The 14,159-nt window shown below is 40.3% G+C and overlaps 1 protein-coding gene across 2 annotated transcripts in view; it reads right to left on the bottom strand.

Annotated features, from left to right (window-relative positions):
* CDH7 (cadherin 7) overlaps positions 1 to 11,899 on the bottom strand; it is a 340,655-nt gene extending 328,756 nt beyond the window's left edge. Inside the window, exon 1 of one of the 2 annotated variants that reach the window (XM_089671067.1) lies at positions 11,433 to 11,899. The gene's annotated coding sequence lies outside the window, so the exon portion shown is untranslated. Of the gene's footprint in view, positions 1 to 11,054; positions 11,163 to 11,432 lie in introns of those variants that run through there. The other variant, XM_089671068.1, reaches the window with a different exon arrangement.
* Between the last annotated feature and the right edge of the window lie 2,260 nt (positions 11,900 to 14,159).

Below are 14,159 nucleotides of genomic sequence, written 5' to 3'. Positions count from 1 at the left end.
AGCACTAAGTGTTATTTTTGTCTGCTGCTTCAGTCATCTGCTTTTAACAAATAATTTCTGACAATTTTTCCTGACACCAATAGAAAAATGGTGACAGCAAAGGGACCTCTGGTAGATTGACAACCTCAGCGATGTTCCTGTGGGGGGGGGAGGGATCTCTTGCCTCCAATCAGCTCTCAGAGTTCTCCTCACTGAGCTCTACAAAGTGTAACCTCAGCTTTCTGCCCCCTTTTTTCTGAACTGTTATACAAGCTTTAAAATTTCAGTAGTTTGAACGAATGTAGAGAAGAGAAGACTGCAGATAGACAGGTACAACTTAAGTAGGAGGATTTGTTTCATCTCTGTGTATCACCTGAGGCCAGTCATTTCACTGGGTATATGTAAGGGTTTACAACCACTTTATGTGGCCACATGGTTCAGGCTCAAGTCTGTGGATCCTTTCCACAAATGGGCCTTAGTAGAAGGCTGGGCTCCATTTTCCCCTGGCATTGTAGTCTCATTTCTACTGCTGGAGTAAACAACATCTCACTTATTCTGAAATATTAAACAAATGAATATCTGAAAAGTTAATGCCACAAAATATTAATGCCAGCCATTTTTAGGATGTAACGTGAAACATGATCCACAGCCCCCCATCTGCAAACTACCCCCTCCACTTACAGAGTCTTCTTCCTCCAAATTTGAATTCTGCATGGTTCTGCATGGCTTCACCCACAAGCTGCATCATTCATTCACAGAGTGTTGGGAATGAAAAAAGTCCCATCTGCCACAGCAGGAAAGAGGCTGTAGTTCTTGATGGAGCACGAATGTGTGTTGACGTCACCACACTTGTAGCCCATTGATACTTCCTCCAACGCCATAGCTAGAGGAAGTGTCTGCATGAGCCAAAATATTGCACCTGCAATTCCCTGGTCACAGTTGCAGTACTTTGTAGGCTAAAATGCCAAAAAAAAACATTAATGTTTCTGCTTTTTGTAATATGGGTGCATTTATTAGTCTTTTCTTTCAAAAGTTGGAATTTTCTACCTTTTAGCTACAGCCTCCACCCTATAAAACGCCTAGGATTCAGATGTAATATTTTACCATGAGGCTCTTAAAAGAAATATAAGCCAATGACTGATTTGTCCCCTGGCTCTTCCACAAACTGATTTCCAACTCTTCAACTGAAGCAGGATGTGACACATGTAACATGGAAGTTCAAAGCAAGGGCTAATGTGGCTGCAGCCTAAGGTCCTTGGTGAGAATAATTGAATCATAATGGAAACAGGGCACTTTGATGCTTAAAAAAAGGAAATTCAATTTTTTAGTCATCTACAGCTGTAGCCTTGTTTTTTGCAACTAAAAAAGAGCACATTCTTATAGTGTTATTGAAAGAAATATCACCCTGGTGCTTGCATTAAAGTAGATGTAACTCTTAACTTAAAATCTTTACATCACTTAAAGCAAAGTTCCACCCAAAAAGGGAAGTTCCACTTTAATTGTGTGTCCCCCACTCCCCATTAAGGATTGGCACCTTTGGGGAGTGGGTACCCAAATTTGACAGGTACCTGCTCCCACTTCTACTGCGATCACCTAGTCGATGGGAAGTGGAAGTTGTCCTCCCCTCCTCCCTCCCTGTAGTCTTCTGGGACATGTGACAGGTCCCAGAAGACTACAGGGCCATTCACAAAGTGCAGTGTTTCTCCCACATGCGCAGTGGGCACTCGGCTGTGAAGCCACAAGCGGTCACAGCTGGGTGCCCACACTAAAGATGCCGGTGCCAGGGAGAGAAGACGGCCGGTAAAACCAGCGGCGGTGAGGACATCGCTGGACCGAGGGACAGGTAACTGGCTGTATTTTAAAAGTCAGCAGCTACAGTTTTTGTAGCTGCTGACTTTTTTTTTTCAGCTGGAACTCCACTTTAAGCAGTTTATCATAAACATTTTTCCATAAAATACTTGTTTTCACCATTTTTTTTAGCTTTTGTTGCAAATGATCAATACTGATCTGCATTCATGCACTTCGAAAATGTCTGTATGGTATTTCGCAAGGCAAGTTTCCTGATGGTGACAACAATGGACCATGCTTGTGCAATGTATGCTGACATGAACACCTGTAGTCTCCATTGGGAGTGTGGACAGGGTGACAATGCAGATAACCATTTGGGAGACAGGGACAGTGCATTGTCACACTACAATAGGAAACATCTGACCATGGACCTTCATGGCAGGATGCCAGGTATTATTTAAATGAAAGTTGCAGATTTAAAGACATTATTGACTTTTAAATTTACCTATTTGAAGTATTGATACAGCATCAACATTTACACATTGCTTTATATATAGTACATTCACATCAGTCCCAGACCTCAAGGAGCTCCCTACCTCACATACATACACATGCCAATTAGGCCCCACTCAGATCTTGCAACTAGTGGTCCCGCCTGCAATTTTTAAAGCATTATTTACATGCGTTTCATGTTGTGCATAAGGCATCCCATTTACTTGGATGGGCTGCCCTATGAACAATTCTCTCCAAAAGAAACTCCTGCTCCTTTTTCAATGTGTATTTTGCTGTGTTTGCTGCACAATCCTGTCATGTGACAATCATGGCAAAATCGCACCGCTTAAGAATAATGGCACACAAATGCGCATTGTATATTTTGCCATGTTTTGAAATGGTTCATATCAAGAACAATACTGTTCAAAGAATACGTGCTAACCATTAAACCACTGTGCTGCCCACATTAAAGCTCATATACAATTTTAGTGATTGGGTTTGCACCAACTTTAAGGCTTGATTTACATTTGCGAAATGCGGCCATGCACGTGTTTTTTTGTTGCTTTGTGATAAGACAACCCATTGATTTGAATGGACTGTTTATCACATCTAAATTGTACTAAAGAAGTGCATGGCCCAATTTTTAAATTGCGCAGCTCCAAAAACGTATGGTACTATAAAATAGTACAGGATTTATATAGTGCCAACAGTTTGCACAGCATTTTGCAATAAAAAGGGCTGTGGTACAATTATATTACAGTTCAATACAGAAAGAATAGGAGGGTCCTGATCATGGAGCTTACAATCTAAAATGCGGGACAGGTGGTAAACAAGGTAATAGCTGCAGGGGATGATCTGATGGAGGTGCCCTAAGTACCGGTTTTAGGTGGAGGTGGGTTGGGCTTCTCTAATAGTTTTCTAGGTTTTCCAAAAGGCAGACAAGGTAGGAGCTAACCAGACATACTGGAGTAGGGAATTCCAGAGGATGGGAGAGGTTCAGTTTTTTTAGCACAATTTTCATGCACTTCAGCAGTGTGTATGGGGATCTTTAACAATTAATGACATTGCCGTATGTGTGTTTTTCGGGAGCTGCGGGAACCCATGCAATTTTGCATGCATCCCTGTATTGCACAAATATATACCTAGCCTTATGAATCATAGCTTAACTGTTTTTTTTTCTTTTTTTTACATTTCAAAATCTGCTCGATGTTCTGCTTTACGTTGCAATGCTTCATGCAGAACAGCTTCATTTTTGTTTGCCAGGTGCACTTTTTTTTTTCTTACAGCCTTCCACAGAGTTCTCCAGCACAGCCTTTATCTGTCAGTACATTTTCTGCTGCTGAACTATGCTCTGCTTTAAGGCAGAATTAAGCTCAGCAATAAGAAATTACCAAAAGGGCCAATGTATGCTGCACATGTAGACAGCACAACTTTCATTATTTCCTCTGCACTATCCCAGCTCAATTAGTGTCTCCTTTGTCAGTACGACAGTGACACCCACTGGTTAACACTGACAGTCATGATCGGATACTCTCCCCGCAGACTAACTGGCAATGACAGATCGTTATGATGGAGTTCTTCGATCAGCAGTTTACATTGTTATGCTACTGTATTTTTTGTCATGGCTTTAGCCTCTGTTAAAAAAAATAATTCTATAGAGGACTATACTGTAGGTTTTACATTAGTAACAATATGTTTTTTCTCACATTTAAGTAGACTTTTGCAAATGTTATTTATTAACATTAACAAGCACATCCAGTAAGGCAAATAGTAATGATAATGTGCACAATTTAGTAACCCACAGCAAACAATCAGAGGCAATATTTCATTCAACTGACTATGGCAAACACAAATTAAACTCATTACTGTCCCAGTAGCATCAGCTTTGCATTTTGCACTCTTACTGAATTTGAAAACTGTCAGCGTTTATTTGTTCATAGAATTTGCTTAAGTCACACTTTTTTTTACAGTTTTCACATAACAATGACTGCACCAGGTATAAATAAAGCATGAATAATTACAATATGTGTTTGTTGATGTTGTGCCTATCTTTTCAAAAGCACGTGTTTAAACATATCAGCAAGAAGAAGCCCCGAAAATAGAAACTGCAAATGACAGAAAAGCTAGTCCAGACAAAAGATATAATTAGCTTGAAGTTTGGGCCTTGATCCAGAATGGAATCTGCTGGTAGAGAAAGCTTTAAGCATTGAAGCATTAGAACATGCCTTAGGTGAGTCTAAACCCTAGGGCATGCTATAGGCCATTCTGAATGTTAGAATATGCAAAAGGTCAGTGTAAATCCATGAACATGCTACAGGGGAGTTTGACCATCAAGAAATATGACACCTTTGAAGACTTTGACACACTGCGGCACATTCTAAATAACATTCTAGGCCTCAGGGTAGGTCAGGAAACAGCAGGAAGTATCAAAACAGGCCACAGATGGGGCAAGAAATGCCATGAGATGCTAAAGGTTGACCAACATCATATTCATAGAGTTGCTAAAGAAGGTACTTGACAAACATGTTCAAAATTTGCTAAGTTTCCTCAACCATAACGATACAAATGGTATGCAAAACTATGTAAATTTCATGTTCATGCCAATTTTACATTCATGACAATTTTATGTTCAAAGTCATATTGATGCATTTTCCTTTATTTGCTACTGTCCATAAGAGAAATCCTAAAATATGTAACAATGATAGCCCTGAGGACCACAATACTATACTGATAAAAGTATACCTATGCTCAGACTATGGATAGTCAGAGCTTTTTCACACCAGAACATAGTGGGGGTTATTTACTAAAACTGCATGGTGCAGCTCTGCATAGAAACCAATCAGCTTCCAGGTTTTATTGTCAAAGCTTAACTTAGCAAGATGAAGTTAGACGCTGATTGGCTACCATGCACATTTGCCCCAGGTTATAAGTGCATCAATTTAATTAAATCTCCCCCAGTGTGTCTCAACAAAATGCATGTGATGAGGCACATTGTGTTAGGCAGCCCATTCAAAATGACTTGGCTGAAATGTACCTCAACGCACAAAAAAAAAAATAGATCTTGTTACATTGTTTGTAGTCCAGTGCACAGCAATGCACATCATGCATGTTGGTGCCTGTGGGTGGGGCGAAACATGTTGTGGGCATGGCTTGGATGAATCAAGCTGAGGCTTCTTTGCCTGTTAACCACTTGGGCTGGATGAGGTGTGTGGTGGCTGGGCTATCTCTTCCTATTTCAACAGAGTTTTAAAGAAGTTACGTTCTGGAAGTGCTTTGCTGAAAGACACTGCAAAGCACCTTTACATGCATATTGCATGTTGAAGAAGCCCACTACTAAAATATTAACATGTTCTTGAAAACCAGACCTGATTGACCTCTGTATATGCAGGCACTATGGTGAAATTCATCCAAAAGAGACTCTGAAGTTGGTTTTTATCAGTTACTGACAGTTTGCAGCACCTGCTTTTTGTTTGCATTAGACGGCTGTCAGGGTGCCAAGTCCCCGTTACTATGAGTTAATATGAGTTAATATGAGAAGAGGAATTGCAGTTTCAGCACCTCTATTGTAAAATTGAAGATTTATTTCTCTACAGGGGCTGCAGCTACAGAAGTTAGTGAGGGCTTGTTGTAAAGCATGTTCACTGCTTGTTAAGAATTTCTACATACTTTAATGCCCATAGTATGGGGCATTAAAGTGCATTAAAATGTGTAAATAAATTTGTACTCCAAATTTATTCTACACTGAGAATTTAAAGGCTTGTAAAAAATCAAACACAAATGTTTAAAGGTAGACCATTATTATTTCCAGAATGTTTCAAATGCTATGTTTCAATAGATAGTATATTAGATGGTATTTATATTTGCTTTTAATGTATTATGATTACATACACTGCTTTGCTGGGCTTCTATATTTTAACCAATAAACATAATACATGTCCTGATACTGCTATAAGTGTGTCCATGTTCAATAAACAAGCAAATAAGTGAGATGTTTGTCACTAGGCGTAAACACCTAGTGGAAGCACATACAATATATAGTCCACTGCATGACATTCAACAGGAATAATCATTTGGATAACCAAAAGATTTAAAGTGGCTTTTTAGTATCCAGAGGAAACCTAGCATAGCCAGTGCCTCAAAGTTCACAAAGCTTTGTAGGCAACTAAACTAGTTCTCTATTTGTTGGTCAGATCTCATTTCCATCATTTCCAGCTAAGACAGACATGTCAAAATATCCTTAGCTGCTAATAAAGTTCAAGATTGTGATTGGCAAGACATTTTGAAATTTGTATTTCTTAACAAATGGAGGGTTAAAGATTAACTAATTCCAAGCTTATCTTTTGTTTACAACCATTGTTTATGAATTGAGAAGATCACTGACAAGATCCCATTGACAAAAGAATCGGATTCACCTGATGGCATTTTAAGTAATACCAAATAAGAGAACATGTGCTTTGTTTATAAAGGAATTCTATAACCTTTAAGAATTCTAATCAGAAATTGTATGTAATTGTTTAAACTGTTCTAAACTGCTGATACCTGAAACAGGTTGTACTGTCTGTAAGACTTAGTTTTTTTTATCCTTGCCTTTTGCACTTTTGTACTTGTATCAGTTTGATCACTGGCCCTTCAATAATTCTCTTCTCTGAAAGCATTAGTTCACCTAAAATTAATTTACACTAAGGTTTGACACTAGCAGAATGTAAAAACAGCTTCTACCATATCTCTAAGACTTAAGTTGAGAGCTCTCCACCAGAGTACACAGCTCTCCTACCAACCATCAACTACGGGGGGATATCTCACTGGTTTTTCCATATTTGTATTAATGCAAAATATATAAAACATCCAGCAGAGCAATTCTTATTCTTTTCTTTTCATGTTCACTTGCATTGTAAAAGATGTCTATTCCCAAATATCCCCAAATCACCAGGTTAGAAAATGTGCTTAGCCAAATATGTGTACTGTGTTGCTTGATGTTGTATTGATTCAAAACACTATATGCAAAGTTTGTGTCACACCTGCCATTGATCTAAATTGCTTCCACCATTGAACCCTTCCCACCAGGAGAGTGTTCATGTCTTGGGTGGTGCTCTTCTACATTCAGCACCTGTGAGGATATACACCTAAAGGAAACCTATACTGCCATTGCTTTTAATTTTGAAAATGCCAGTTGTCTGGTTGCTACTAGCTCCAATAACTTCTTGCTGATGAGTGAAATTAGAATTCCTAATCTGCCTTCTTGTAAAGAGTTTCTTTACTACAAGCTTACTTATTATCTTAAATAAACTTTACAGAAACTTTAATCTGCAACAAAAGGTTATCATTACTTGAAACAGCGGTCAACTTTATTAAAGTAGTTTTAAAGGCAGATAGTTTTTATCTGCATGAAGGTGAAAAACTTCTGTATGCAGCCCCCCTCCCTCCCCCCTTCAGACCTTGATCCAGTGGTGTGCCCAAGAGTAGCAGCTCTTTTGGCTTTCCCTTGTCTTCTGTCAATCACAGCCAGCAAGCAGAGGGGGGGGGGCAGGGCTGAGCCTCAGCAGGGGGGTGCAGCCATTGGCTTCTGATGCTGTCAATCACAGCCAGTGAGCAGAGAGCAGGGGCAGGGCCGAGCCATGCTCTGTGTGTAAATGGACACCAGAGCACTGATCGGGATTGAGCCTGCATGAGTGCCCACATTGCAAGCAGCTTGCTATATGGTGCATTGAGCAGAGGGGGGGGCCATTAGCTCCTACTTCTGTCAATCACAGCCAGTGAGCAGAGAGCGGGGGCAGGACTGAACTTTAGCGGGGGTGGAGCCATTGGCTCCTGCTGCTGTCAATCACAGCCAGTGAGCAGAGAGAGGGGGCAGGGCTGAACCTTTAGCGGGGATGGAACCATTGGCTCCTGCTGCTGTCAATCACAGCCAGTGAGCAGAGAGCAGGGACAGGGCTGAGCCATTCTCTGTGTGTCAATGGACACACAGAGCACTGCTTGGAATTGAGCCTGCATGAGTGCCCCACTTCAAGCAGCTTGCTATAGGGTGCATTCAGCAGAGGGGAGGAGCCATTGGCTCCTAATTCTGTCAATCACAGCCAGTGATCAGAGAGCAGGGGCAGGGCTGAGCCATTCTTAGTGTCAATGGACACACTGAGCACTGCTTGGGGCTGAGCCTGCATGAGTGCCCATATAGCTAGCAGCTTGCTAAGGGGTGTACTCAACAGGGGGGTGGAGCCAAGATCACCAGGGGGGAACCCTAGAAGAGGAGGATCGGACGGCTCTGTGCCAAATCCATTGCACAGATCAGGTAGGTATAACATGTTTGTTATTTATAAAAAATAAGTTTACAATCATTTCAAATCTATGAATTAAACAATCATAGCTGTACCTAAAAACAAATGAGATGGTCGTGGCAATGAAATACAATCTTATTCCTCTCAAAAGTAGGTAATTTTTGCTATTTATATGTATATTGTTTACTGCGCAGACAACTGAAGGTAGAAAAAAAAGCTCCAAGAGTCACAGGCCAAGATAATTAACAAGGTAAGGTTGTAATCTACAAATAACATACACAGTAGCAGTAAAGTCAGTGCACATGATGCATGGTGTGCCAGCTGGCCAGCGGCTCCCTATTGTTTCATGTATAAATATAGAAGTATTTCAAGATGCCTAAAATAACTCTGTGTGATTACTTGAGGAAAGTGAAATTAGAGGTATGAACGGTCCCACCACAAACACATAACTGACATCAGTTACTACTATACAGACGTTGGGATCTTTGACACATCACTCAAGTTTGTAAGAATATACTCATTTTCAGGATCAGCCAATATTAGCAGCAGAGTTGGGACTGCACTTGCATCAGATACCCTCTGTGTTTGCATAAGAGTTCACTTATCTGCCATCAATTTTGAAAAATCTGTACACTGCACACTGCTGCTTTTAATTCACTTTAAGCCCCCGAGAGGTCATACAGCATTTGGGTGCCCTTAGTGGAATTTTAAAAGCAGCTGTCCTTGCACATGGCTTATTACTTTAATCATAGGGGTTAACAGGAAAAAAATTCCGAACACTTACGCAAAATGATGTTATCTTAGCAAAAGATAAATATTTCAAGGTAAACAGAGGCAAAAACAAAATCACCAGTTGCAACAGCATTTTTGTGTAGCAAAATATCCATAGATGTGAAACCTAAATAAAAAAAGCAAATCGCAGGTAACGTCTGATTTCTTTTAATAGCCAAAAGAAGGGGTTTGGTTGGGTTTCCAATAATTACAGTATTAAACAGAAAATGTCTAAAGTTTTTCTGGCTTGCTGATGTAATGCCAATATTCTTTGAGAACTGCATAAATTTTGCCTATGCTACTGTAACCTTTACGATGACACTGAAGGTTACTTGGCTTCCGAATATTCAGCAAAATACCAAAAATAGAAAGTGTGCTTTGGTGACATCTGCATCCCTGCTGCAGAAAGCAGCAGTGGCTTATAAGACATAATTATACGGTCTACACATTTGTTTTCTTACTGTTTTGCATATTTTTATTTCCACTTTATATTTTGCAGCTGAACTATTATATTGTGCAACAGTTGCATAACAATGTAAAAAGTAGAATAAATACTGCCACCAGGGAGTTCTAAACCTAGTGTATGTACGCTACAAAGTCTTATGTTGGGATGTAAAGAATATGCTTGTCATTATGAGACCTCTGTTCTGAAATGTCACACACATGTCATTTACTGGGCTCTGCTGTAAGTATCTAATTATTTTCTTCACATTGGTGGCAGTGAGTCCTTGTTTCCCTTAATTTACTTTTACTAAGAGAGAGACTGGCTATGGATACGTTATGCTTGGCAATGTCAGCATTCACTTTCATGGTGTTACCAGCCCACAATGAATACTTTATAGACTGCAGGTACTACTAGGTACAATTTAGCTCAGGTATGCAGTAGGTCTTAGTAGTTATAAGTCTTTAGGACAACCCTGATAAAGTCTAATGCATATCCTATTGATTTTTTTTTTCAGTAACCTAATGCTTTGATACATCATTTTTGACCTAATCAAAGTGTTCCACTAGTAAGCATCTTCTGCAGTGACTCCGAATATGAGATGACATTGATAATAAATAGCCAGCCCCATGAAACACAACACTTTAGGTATTACTCATGCAAATCAAAGCTAAAAAAAAATAAAAGAGTAGAAAGCAAGCGTGCATGACCTTTGTAATATGCTGGAACAGGTAATTTGTATTCTTAACCAATTTGCTAGCAAAGCACTCTGCAGTCTCCAGTTATATTTATTACCTGGATGCTATAATGTGCAGAGTGTGCGCTTATGAGGATGACGAAAAGCGAAGGACGTAGAGATGGTTAAATACCCCTGGCTCTTTTAATAAGTAGGTGCTCACTTGGTATATATACACACATGCACACAGAGCAAGCAGAGCCAACACTGAACTCATAATTTTGCAGAGAATAACCTGACACTGAATAGTGAAGTCATGCTTAACATAACCCTCAGTGACCCTAGCTCCAGCTTGAATTGCCAGGAACACTATGATGAACTACCATGCTGCACACATACTGAAAGTCTGAGCACTTAAAAGAATAGGTCACCAAGCTTTTAACCTAACCTGTGTTAGACAAGCTACTCAGTAGATAATTAAGCTGTGCATTTATACATCAGGAGCTTTTGTAGAATGACAGTTATCACTACAGTTATCTCAAAGCATGGGCTAGTGTCAAAATAACAAGAACACACCACATCTAAGAAAGAGAGACAGAGCAGGTATCAACAGCAGAGTGCAATGAATATTTACCTTACTCCTAATTTTGGATTCCTGCAAGTCCTTTCTAAATTGGCTGTTCTGCCTGAAAGGCATTCTCCTGATATCTTCCTATTCCCGTCTATCCCTCCTTCCCTTCTGCGCTTTCTCATTTGAAGCATGCTTTTTTTTTTTTTTTTTGCAGACTTGCCTTTTTATATGCTTACTGGCAGCAGGTCTTTTTTATCTCTTTTCAAAGCCACCTCTGATTAAAATGGAAGTAACTTCTAAATGTCATTGATGCTGCATGCAAATGATGCATCTTTCTATGGCATGGAACAGAATCCCAGGCTACTATTTCCCTGGAATGAACTGCTTTACAAATAATCCACTGCACAAAAGAGTAAAAAAAAAACTGCTAGATTAGCTTACCTTTATTTCTCTTCTTGTGGAGCCAAATGTAGAATTCTGTAAATCCCCAGTGCCTTGTATTAAGCTGGTACCTGCTCCTAGAGACATGTGCCTGCTTGCTGTCACAAGGAGAACTTAGTGATGCTCTGCTTTGGGTAGACTGGGATGGAGTAACAGCAGCTCAATGCTATCAGGGTCTCTGAACTGCTGGGAGAACATGCTCTGTGGTCTCACTAGCTGATCTCACTATAGTAAAAGGCAGCCCAGTGACTTTGTCTCTTTTTCTGTTTCTCCTGGATACAGCAGCTGCTAGTCAAAGAGAACCCAACGTGTGAGCATCCTTATTGACAGGAGGTACAGATGGAGTATAAAATCAGGAGAGGGCTATGAAAAGGGGGTGGGACTGCTTCCTATCTATCTCATGTGAACTATTTGCATTTGAAAGAGCTTCAGGAAAGAGTTTAATTTTTTTTTCCCAAGCTTGTCATTAGGAACCATGATCAATTGAGCTCCTGAGGCACAAAGCCAGAGACAGAAAAGCAAACTAACAACTTGAGAGTTTTTTTTTTTTTACTTTATAGTTTTGCCCTTTCAATCTCTCCAGCGTGCCCTAGTTCCACTCTCTTTACTTCTGTATATTTTCCACCCTGCTGTGTTATCTGGTGTAAAATCCCAGTGTATGATTTAGTCTCAGTATGATGCTCATCTTCAAGAGAGAGTCCTGTGTCTAAACACTTTTGAACAATAGAATCAGGTTAGGTATACAGTACTGCTGGAAATACGGTGCCTATTGCTCCAGTTTCCTATTGTATTGCTATTGTGATACAGGAGAGGCACTGCAGGGTAATTCACGTCTGCTTTATCTTTGTAGCATTACATTGTTTTACATCCTTATTTGTTTTTAGGTTCTTTCATCAAATACTTTTAAATTGCCTGCATGTGGATAGTCAATACATATATATTTTACAGTGCAACAAATACAAAGTTTTTTTTTTCTGAACAGGTATTCAGATTTGATGTCAAAAAGTGAGATATTTGTAGTATACTTATTGATTTAATTATTTAATTTACTATATTTATTATGGGTATTTATAAAACATTGTATGTTGCCTGACTGTTAATGCAGTTAAGGCACTCATAGAGATGAGATGACAGTCCCCTATCATACATTTTATTAAACAGAAATCTACTTAATTCCCATTATTATTATTACTCCCTCAATATAGAGTATATCTACAAAACTGTGTTCATCTTCGCACAGATGGGGTAGGTGGCATGACACAATCTTTGATTAGTGTCTCCCCCACATCATTCCACTGTGCATCTCTCCTGTCCTCCCTTTTAAAGTGTTACTAAACTCAGGATCCTGCATTCACTATATCTGGTCTCCACAGAACACAGAAAATGGAAATGCAATTATTTTAGTAAATATGAACTGCTAGTATCAGTAGTATCATCAGTAGTTAGAGCAGTCTTGTGACTTCAGCAGAGCACTGGTTAACAGGTTAAAGCTTGTAGGAGGAGTTTTGTTTTTGCTCTAGGAGGATGCAAAACCCCTGACCCTCTGCTGTCTGGACAGTGCTGATTGGCCCTGTGCTGATCACATGCATTCCCAAGAAAAAAAAAACATCTCTAGCAATACACATCAAATGGAGGATTAACCCCTAAGGTTCTGCAGTGAGTATAACAAGCATGCTTTACTGTATATACACACTGATTTTTCTGTTGTGGGTTTAGTAACATTTTAACTACTTGGCAACCATGCTATAGCCGAATGATGGCTACAGCTCAGTTGTCTAGTTCTGGAAGGGTGTCATATGACATCCTCCCATAACGCGCCCTCCCGTGCACCCCCAGGGTTATGCACCCGGTGATCTCCATGATTTCTGTGTCCAATGACACAGCAGATCACTGGGTAAATACAGTTGCCGATTATCAGCTGCACTTTCCTCATGCTGTCACAGCATGAGGAAAGTACTGCCGATAACCGGCAATTGTCAGAGAACAGATCAGATCTGATGATCAGTGCCCTGATGATCAGTGCCCATTAGTGCCGCCCACCTGTGCCCAACAGTGGTCTGCAGTTCCACCCACCTGTGCCCTACAGTGCCTAAGAGTGCCACCCACCTGTGCTCAGCAGTGCATAACAGTGCCACCCACCTGTGCCAAGCAGTGCCCTGCAGTGCCACCTACCTGTTCCAAGCCATGCCTAGCAGTGCCACCTACCTGTGCCCAGCAGTGCCCCCTAGCAGTGCCCCCCTTCAGTGCTGCCCAGCAGTGCCGAGCATCAGTGCCCAGCAGTGCCACCCATCAGTGGCCAGCAGTGCTGCCAGACAGTGCCGCCTATCCGTGTCACCCATCAGTGCTGCCTATCTGTGCCACCTCATCAGTGCTGCCTATCAGTGCAGCCTCATCAATGCACATCAGGGAAGGAGAAAAATTACCTGTTTGCAAAATTGGATAATAGAAACTAAGAAAAACTTTTTTTTTCTAATTTTTTGCTCTTTTTTTTGTTTATAGCAAAAAAAATAAAACACCCAGCGGTGATTAAATACCACCAAAAGAAATCTCTATTTGTGTGAAAAAATTATAAACATGTCATATGGGTACAGTGTTGCATGACTGCACAATTGTCATTCAAAGTGCAACAACACTGAAAGCTGAAAATTGGCCTGGGCAGGAAGGGGGTGACAGTGCCCTGTAGGTGAGGGGTTAAGCATACCTCCATATGTTGTTCCACTTCTACTC

Source organism: Staurois parvus, unplaced genomic scaffold, assembly GCF_062004578.1.
Source record: "Staurois parvus isolate SC_StPar_1 unplaced genomic scaffold, SC_StPar_1.0 ptg000097l, whole genome shotgun sequence".
NCBI classification, from domain to species: domain Eukaryota; kingdom Metazoa; phylum Chordata; class Amphibia; order Anura; family Ranidae; genus Staurois; species Staurois parvus.
Note: the sequence above shows the minus strand (reverse complement) of the source record. Positions and strands in the feature narration are given on the sequence as shown.